The sequence below is a fragment of the Rhea pennata genome, chromosome 3, assembly GCF_028389875.1.
Source record: "Rhea pennata isolate bPtePen1 chromosome 3, bPtePen1.pri, whole genome shotgun sequence".
Taxonomy (NCBI): Eukaryota; Metazoa; Chordata; class Aves; order Rheiformes; family Rheidae; genus Rhea; species Rhea pennata.
In genome coordinates, this window is record NC_084665.1 from 115,550,967 (window position 1) to 115,560,358 (window position 9,392).

Below are 9,392 nucleotides of genomic sequence, written 5' to 3' on the forward strand. Positions count from 1 at the left end.
TGAGAAAAAGATATTTAAGATATTTCCTCATTTTTATGATAATCATTTGAAAAAAAAAATTGATAAGGATGTTATTAGTGACATTCTATAAATCCTACTATTTAACTACACACTAAAGTTCCACAAACACCTATATATATAAGAAGCTAAAGGGATCATTTATGCTTCTTAAATCTACTTTTTAATTTTTAAGCTTTTTTACAGTTTAGAGAGAAAGAGGGAGACTTTCTTATGATAAGTTTAACATGAAAGGAAAAATGATTTTCACAAGAAGCAATCACTATAAATGACAAGTTGTTTTAAATTAAACACATATTATTGGAAGGTCTTTATTTTCTCAAATGGAAAAAGACTCTGAGGGAGACTATGAGGGAGACTATGATTTATTTTCCTCTGATTTAGAGCAGATTCACTGAAAAAAAATTTAATCTACAATTCCTTCTCAAGAAGTACAGTAATTAGAAAATATTTTTTTTAAGAAGAAGAAAAAAAGCTACAGTGATCTATTGCTTTACACTTTTTATTTGCCAAAGATCATGAATTAGCTAAAATCTTCTGGCTGCCCCTTCATTAAACAGCTCCCTGAACTACTTATTTAAAGTAAATTAAATTACTTTGAACACTTTAATGGTCCGTCTTCTATTTTAATCCACCACATTTGGACTGAGATAAATTAGTAAGCTCTCATGTGAGCAACTGAGCCAGCTTTTCTGACAACAGTGATAATTATGAGCAGCCAGGTGTATGTTGAGGAATATTTATTTACTCTCGAGTAAGGATTTTTAGCAGAAATTAAATGGAATCATCCATATTTTTTTCCAGATATATTCCTGAAGAGTTTGCTATAAAAAGGAACAGAGTTCATCGGAGTTGAAAGGATCTGATCTCTATAGAAATCAGTAGAAAACTCCCCTTTTTCTTCACTGAAATCCTTATAAGGATCATTTTTTCCCAGTTCTTTGTTCCCAAATGAGAAGCATATTAAAAAGAACAAAACATGATTATCTTTTTTCTTTTTCTTTTTTTCCCCTTCTGTCCTCTGGCTCACATTCATTTCCTCTTTCACTTTCTCGTACTGTAATACTCATGCACATTTGCATAATACTAAGAACAGAGTCCAAAGACCTTAGCTATGTCTACCTTGATACCATCATTAAATAATTCTAAATAAAGATTAAAACAAATTTAATCCCTTGAAATATGAAATATATGATTCCAAATAATTATGTCAAACAGCAACATGCATTTTGAAGAAATTTTTTTTAAGTTTGGCTGTCTTCTATAGAATCCTGGATCATGAATCGTAAATATTTTTATGAATATAAATAATATAGCACAAATCTGTCTCTATTCACTTACTTTATTAAACCATTTGAGCTGACTACATGTTAACTAATGACTATACCAAAAAGGACAATATATAGTATATGAATATGTGCCTGAATTTATTTTAAAGAGAAAATGTGATTTACAAATGAACTGGGTTTTTTTTCAGTTACTATATTTAATTATTTCATTAGAAAGAACATTTGTTGATTAGGATCCCAAGATGAAGTCATTTAGTTCTTGCTCTTCCACAGTTTCTGCCTGTGATATTGACCAAATTATTTATGCTTTTGCAATGAAACTATATAAAGTAACACACTTCAAATATAAATACTAGGCTCTAATCTTCCAGGACATCTACATCTATCTGTCTGTCTCTCTGTCTTTCTATCTATCTATCTATCTTTCCTAAAGACCAGCCTATACACCTAGGTCAAGTGGAATAGACATTCTACTCTTCTTTAAGGCCCTTTGGACGTGACATCTTGAAACTCCCAAAAGATTAGGAGTACATTTAGTGATCCCAGAACTTCTGCAGCACCTGCTAGGTTCTTACATATTTATCTCATGTGCTCCTTAGGTAAGACTTATATCACTTATCTACTGCTGTCCACATTTGAGCTCTTTTCCTCTGATTCTCGTTGTAATTAATAGGAAGGAAAATAAAATAAAATAAAACAAAACAAAACAAAACAAAACAAAACCATACCAAACCAAAAATATCTTATGGAATAATTTCTCTGACTAATTTTCCTCACTGTCCCTGACCAAATGAAATCAAGACTTCATGATCAAAGCAGCAGAAAGTATGTGAGAGACACCTTGCTTGCTGGATTCATTGTCAAATATCACTATACTACCTGCTGCTGTTAACACCACTGGCGAGGGCAGGACTCGATAGGACTGAATCAGGGCCATTTTCATCATGACAGTGGGCAAAGGGAATCTAATACTTTATGAGTAGAATTTGGCATCCTAAATCAAGCTATGATGTAGAGAAGAAAGTGTTTCACCTAGAACATTTCCTTCATTACTTCACCTCCTTTTTTCTTCTTCCTTCCTCCTGTCTTCTCACCATTCCCTCTAGTGTTAGTCTGGCTCTTTCCTGCAACTACCATAAACCTTCCCTTATTCAAGAGAACATTTTTCTACATTATTCTGTCTTTATTAGTATAAATATCATCTCTGAATTTGATCAAAGAACTGCTGTGAGTATTCTCACTACTCTAATTGCAAAATAAAACACAAACCATTTTATCTCTTTCAATACCTTTACTGAAAGGGCTGTTCTTTCTCATCAAAATAAATTACATTTAACAAGCTTGTTAAATGTGAGAAGTCTGTTCTGTCAAGATGTTTGGGGTTTGCAAATTTCCAAAAAAGTAAGACACTATGGCAGAGCCACCTTTTTTTGTCTCCTAGATGCAATTTTTAACCCCCCAAAATTTTTTTTTCAGCTCAAACCCTTCAGAAGGGGAGACTTCTGTGGCTGACTGCAGCTGTGTAATGCTCCTCTGCATATGGCACTTTCATATGAACCTTTCTTGGTTAGGTTTCTGGAGGAGAAACACACATAGCATTTTTATTTGTGAATAAAAACAGCCTTAGATAAAGGATAGTGCCCTAGATGTTCATGCACTTTAGCAGTAGGACAGGCACCTAGGGGGCTTATTTTTGCAGATCAGCAGTGCTGGTGAACATCTTTGGATGGGACTTCCAGAAACAGATACTTCAGCTCTGCTGATTTCACTTCAGCTGCTATATAGCTATATATATTTATACCTATGTATAGTTGAAAGATAACTGTTCTTTCCCTTTTTTTCCCCTTCTATCCAAACCAAAGAACAAGCTCTCTGCATCTTTAGGAGATGAAATTGAGGTACTAAAGGTTATTTCAAGTTGAACAACAAGGCATCCAGTGAATTTCAGACTGGAATTACAAATCATTTTTTCTGCCAGTCTAAACTTGCACTTCCTCTCTCTTGCCCCTTCCAAGAGCTTTGTCATCTGCTTCAAGTGTCTTGTGCTGATGCCTCACCTTAAGCAACCCAACATGGAGGGAAGGAGGAATGAGAGAGACTTATGTTTGGTAAGTTTATTTAATAGATAAAATTGTGAAGTAGATACTAGAATTATTGAAGGGGCACACATAGGACTTCATGGCCAGGAATGGGAGTGGAAAAGGAAAAGGGAGAAAAATGTTTGGGACCTTCGTCTCCTACCAACAAGCCCTTACAGCAGCTCAGCCCTTCCTTTCACATAGATCCTGCCTTGTGCATACACAGAGGCAGAACACAGCTTTATGGGGCTTTATTTACACACTGTCCTTTATATGTCCTATTTCAGACATCCAAATATTCCCTTTATATTTCACCATACATGCTGCTTAAATTAAGTTTAGGCTTATGTATCTTGCTGAAGTAAGGCCAAAGAATCTAGTTCAAGGTCTGTATGGGAGGAAAAACACACCCTGTATTAAATGAGACATTTCTTTTCAATGTGCTTTTCTGACTAGTGATTCACTGATATCAGTATATTACTCTCTACAGGTTATACTTTCCAATCAACACTGATAAGCTAGTGAGTCACATATCAAATTAATCAGCAACAATTTGCACATCCTGTCAATGATTTCCATGTGCAATCATTCCATCAAAAATTAATGCTGTCACATCAAATACATCAAATACAAGAACATGTAGGGGGCAAAGACTTCCTGCTTTAAAAGTAGCAATTGTAAGTGTTCAATCTTATTTTGTATATCATACTTGCCTCAAAATTCTTTTCTTAATCACTTCCAAGTTATTGCTAAAATATATAGTCATTATACATTATTAGATGGCTTGTTGATCTCTCAAGGATAATGGAAATTTTGCAAATTGTTTCAGGAGTGATACACTTCAAAATTACCCAAACTACTATTTTTCTTTTTTTTTCTTTCTTTTTTTTTTTTTTTTTTTTTTTGCGTGAACACGTAATGTTTTAGAAAATTTGTGGTATCCCCTTATAATCTATGCTTTTTAATTGGCATGCCCCTATTGTCACACTTCTGTGCCTATGGGAATACCAGTTTATCCACTAGAAATGGCTAAAAAAAAAAAATCTTTGCATTAAGTTTCTCTTGCTTTAGACTTGTTAGAATTGGTGATCTGGCATTATAGCAGTTCTCCTTTTCTTTCTTTTTTTTTCCCCCTTTATCTTTTTTCCTATTTTAGCTATTTTATGCAACCATCATTGCATAATCTAGGCCATTTCATAAAGCAGACTAAGTGCTGATTATATAAATGAGACCGATAAAATCTTGTTCATAGGTCAGTGATTTACTTTAATGTGAGAGGAAAAGAGGTAAAAAATGTTTCAGGAATTATTTTTTTTAATTATATTTTCATACAAGATATTGAATATAAATTGCCTTTTGAAGTTAAAAAAATAATAAATTTTATGTCGGCTATATTACAGACCATGAAAATATGAACAGATTTCAGAGATAAAGTGATTATCTTCACTGTTTCATCATATATGTTATTTCCTCTGAAGTTTTTCAAGTTAAATAATTTGGGAATGTATATCAACATTAGATTTTTTTTTCTTTTCTGGAGAACAGGAATTCTGGTTCTTGACTATTCAGTAGTACTAAGACAATGACAGAGTTCGGTACACTATATTATATCAATTTAAGGATTTATTAAATTAAGGATTTAAACTCCTAACTCCTATTAAACATCCCATATGTTTCTCATAAATAAAATAGAATTCAACAGACAGTGAGACAGAAAGAAAGAAAGAAAGAAAGAAAGATACCAGCTCAGTCCCCAGGTTGATTATTACACAATCATCAGTGTGGAAAACCTGTATTAGCTTGAATATCCATTGTTATTACAAGCCAGGCATAAATACTGACTCTTTCTAAGTTCAGAAATTAAACATTGTTCTATTGGAGGTAAATGACTTGTACCATCTAGCCACTGAGGTTTGGTAAAGCAAATGTAAATGTACACATCTTCTGCTGTTACTAGATTTAACTCCAGAATACACTGGGGACCCAATAAGAGCTACATACTTTATACAAAACAGGTTGAAACACACGGTTAGTAAAAAAACATCATCACAGAAAAGCTCTACTCCAGGTGGCTTTTGAATAATGAATCTTACTATTTCAGTAAATACTTCTTTTCTCAGTTAAATAAAAATCACAAGGGTAGCGTCTCCCTGGAAGCTCCCTGGAGGTTTTCAAGCCTCTGCTAGACAAAACCTAGGCTTACCTGACCTAGTGCTATCAAAATTCCTGCTCTAAGCAAGAGGCTGGATTAAAAGATTCTCTTCTGACTAATATTTCCATGATTCCCTGACTGAACTACCCAATAAAGGCTATCTCACCTGGCCATGGCTGGTTCATATTGACAGGCAGAATATAACCTGTGCTCTGTGTATTATTTATTGAAATTGGAGGCTAATTAAAATTATTTTTGAGACCTGCCAGTTTGGAATCTTTCAAAAATGTTATCTGTGAAGAATGCCTTTTCAGAGAGATTTTAAGACACTAAATTATTGAGACTCTTTCCAAATCTAACCCCACAAAAAGCCTAACTGCAATAGCATTGCCTAACAAGCCTAGTTGGGATGACATTTTAGAAGATTGGGCAAGCATTTTGCTTAGAGAAAAAGAATACTGACAGATGTGGGTGAGCAGTCACATGAGGAAGAGAGGCACCACAGGCTCCCCAGAAGATCAAGGACACCAGTTGCCATAGCATTCTACCCCTACAATATAAACTCATAGTGTGTGCTGTTATGAGATCAAATCAAGGAACCAGGTCTAGTCTCATGAACATGATCTTATTATTTATGCACAAAAGAGCAGTAGCAATGATGCTAGAAAAGATAGAGTAGGAAAAAAAGTCCATTTGTAAATATTGAGTTTTCTTTCTAACATCTAGAAAAAACAATGGTCTGATTCTGCAGTCTAAGAGGACTCAGGGAAAATATTCATTTGTCTGTGGCAACTCAACAAAGAGTTATATGCCTCACATTCATCTTTTTTTTTAAATATGAATGCAATAGATGGCTATGTTGTTCAGCAATTACTCAAAGGGCTGCTCATCAAGGGCCTAAACTGTATCTGATAAATTTTTGTGACAAGCCTGTGCCAAACTCATGCATTTGGCTCTTGCAAGCTGCTTTTAAGGAGACCATCCAGTAGAAGAGAATGACTGGCTGGGCAGATGAGGGGAGAGCAGTGGACATTGTGTATCTTGACTTCAGCAAGGCTTTTGACACTGTCTCCCATAATATCCTCCTAGATAAACTCAGGAAGTGTGGGTTATATGAGCGGACAGTGAGGTGGATTGAGAACTGGCTGAAAGGCAGAGCTCAGAGGGTTGTCATTGGTGGTGTGGAGTCTAGTTGGAGGCCTGTGGCTAGTGGCGTTCCCAGGGCTCAGGACTGGGTCCCATCCTGTTCAACTTCTTCACCAATGAGCTGGATGAGGGGACAGAGTGCCTCCTCAGCAAGTTTACTGATGATACCAAGCTGGGAGGAGTGGCTGATATACCTGAGGGCTGTGCTGCCATTCAGAGAGAGATGGTCAGGCTGGAGCTGGGCAGAGAGGAACCTCATGAGGTTCAACAAGGGCAAGTGTAGGGTCCTGCACCCAGGGAAAAATAACCTTAGGCACCAGTACAAGGTGGGGACTGACCTGTTGGAGAGCAGCTCTGCAGAGAAGGACCTGGGAGTGCTGGTGGATGACAAGTTGTCCATGAGCCAGCAATGTGCCCTTGTGGCCAAGAAGGCCAATGGTATCCTGGGGTGCGTTGGGAAGAGTGTTGCCAGCAGGTCAAGGGAGGTGATCTTGCCCCTCTCCTCAGCCCTAGGGAGGCCTCATCTCATGCAGTTCTCATAGCATCTTGTGCTACTGCGTGCAGTTGTGGGCTCCCCAGCACAAGAGAGACATGGAGCTACTGGAGAGAGTCCAGTGTAGGGCTACAAAGATGATCAGAGGGCTGGAGCACCTGCTCTGTGAGGAACATCTGCGAGAGCTGGGCCTGTTTAGCCTGGGGAGGAGAAGACTGAGGGGGGATCTTATCAATGTGTACAAGTGCCTGAAGGGAGGGTGTCAAGGGGATGGGGACAAACTCTTTTCGGTGGTGCCAAGTGAGAGGAAACAAGGCAATGGGCAGAAATTGAAGCACAGGAAGTTCTGCCTGAATGTGAGGGGGAATTTCTTCCCCGTGAGAGTGACGGAGCACTGGTGCATGCTGCCCAGAGAGGTTGTGGAGTCTCCTTTTCTGGAGATCTTCAAGGCCTGCCTGGATGCAGCCCTGTCTACCATGCTCTAGGTGACCCTGCTGAGCAGGGAGGTTGGCCTAGATGATCTCCAGAGGTCCCTTCCAACCTTACTGATTCTTTCTTTCTATGTAGAGAAGGTCTGTGGGTCAGAGCTGTGATGGGAACAACAATGTTAATGGTGCAGGAAGTTGAGTTATTCATTCAGTAGGTGACACTTTGCTGCCTGCAACTGCAGTCAGCCTCTGATCTAGAACGTATTGAATCCACCGTATTGCTCAAAGTACTATTTCCTAGAGAAAATCTATGGTCAAATGTTTTTGGCTTTAAAGTGATACAAACTAAAGTAGCTCATAATTATTTACATTGCCTTTATGAATCCATGTGTCAGTGTAAGCTGATCTAACATAGAGAGGATATAAGAAAAAAGATTATTTAGAGCACCAGGAAGGGTAGTGTTTAATAAAACATAGATTGTTTTTATTCATTTTTTTACCAACTGAAGTTGAACATTCTCTTATAAAAAAGCTAAAAATAACATAGAATGGACATATAATTTGGTTCTCCATCCTTAGAATATCCTTTCTAAAACAACAATACTGAAAATTATTGAACTGAGTTATAGTTTTTGCTATTTCATGAAAACAGTTACAAGAGTGATTTGTAAAACCAAAATGTATAATGTATAGAGGTAATTGAAGCAATTCTTTGGTATTGTTGACTTCTTTTCAGCAGTACAAAAGACAAACTCAGCAAATTTGTAATTTCAGTTCTAGTAATACTTAAAAAAAAATCCTACAATGAATAGGTTACAAGAATCTATATGAAAATCATCTGGATATTTTCTACATTTTATTTTTACTTGACATAGGAACAAAGTAACATGCAACTTCTAAATAGATTTTTAGAAAGACAGAAGGGAAGCTCAGAGTTGCACTGGACAAAATTACAAGAAGAATACTTGAAGGAACTTTTTTTTTTTTTTCTCTTCTCAAGAAATTAAAATTTAAAATGGAGTTAATATTTATCATATTTAGGATTAAAGTGTTTTGAAAAGTCATTTATATTTCATTCTTCATTATTACTCTCTAAAATGCATCCAAACTTATTGTTGTTGTTATTATTATTATAATAATTATTATTATTATTAAAAGGCTACTTTCATGCTCTTTTGTTTCTGGTTCTTGTTGCACACACACACCTTCATGATTTAAAGCTTACCTGCAGTATCCTGCTTCACCGGCTGCCTGTCATCAGAGCAATTTCGATGCTGCTTTGCCTGCAGCCCTTTCTAATGCACTCTCTCTTGTGAATTCTCGCCTCATCTCTGGCAGTTTCTAACCCTGAATCCATGTTTAGACACAGTCATAACTCATTTTTAATTTCATGAATATTTTAAAATAATTTTAACATCTTCTCTAAGAGCAACAGAAAAGGGATTTCTTTGTTTTTTTGTTTTTTTTCCTCAAATATGATTTTCATGATGATTACACACGAAAGGAGAAGAGAATAAAATGTAGCCTCCTGTTTTAGACAAATATATGTCTATACAAAGTGAATTTTTACTTCAACTCAATTTAGAAGATCAAGATTTTCATCTGCTTCAACACAGCAAAAAAAATGAATTGGCAACAGATCTTAATGTACAGTATCTCTTTAAGTGATATAAGAAGTTTCTTCCTTCATCTTCTCACTCTCTAACTTTCTGCTCATACCTTCATCTTAAAGACATTGGCTGTCACATACAAGGCTTATTTTATAATTTCCTATTAATTTCCCTACAT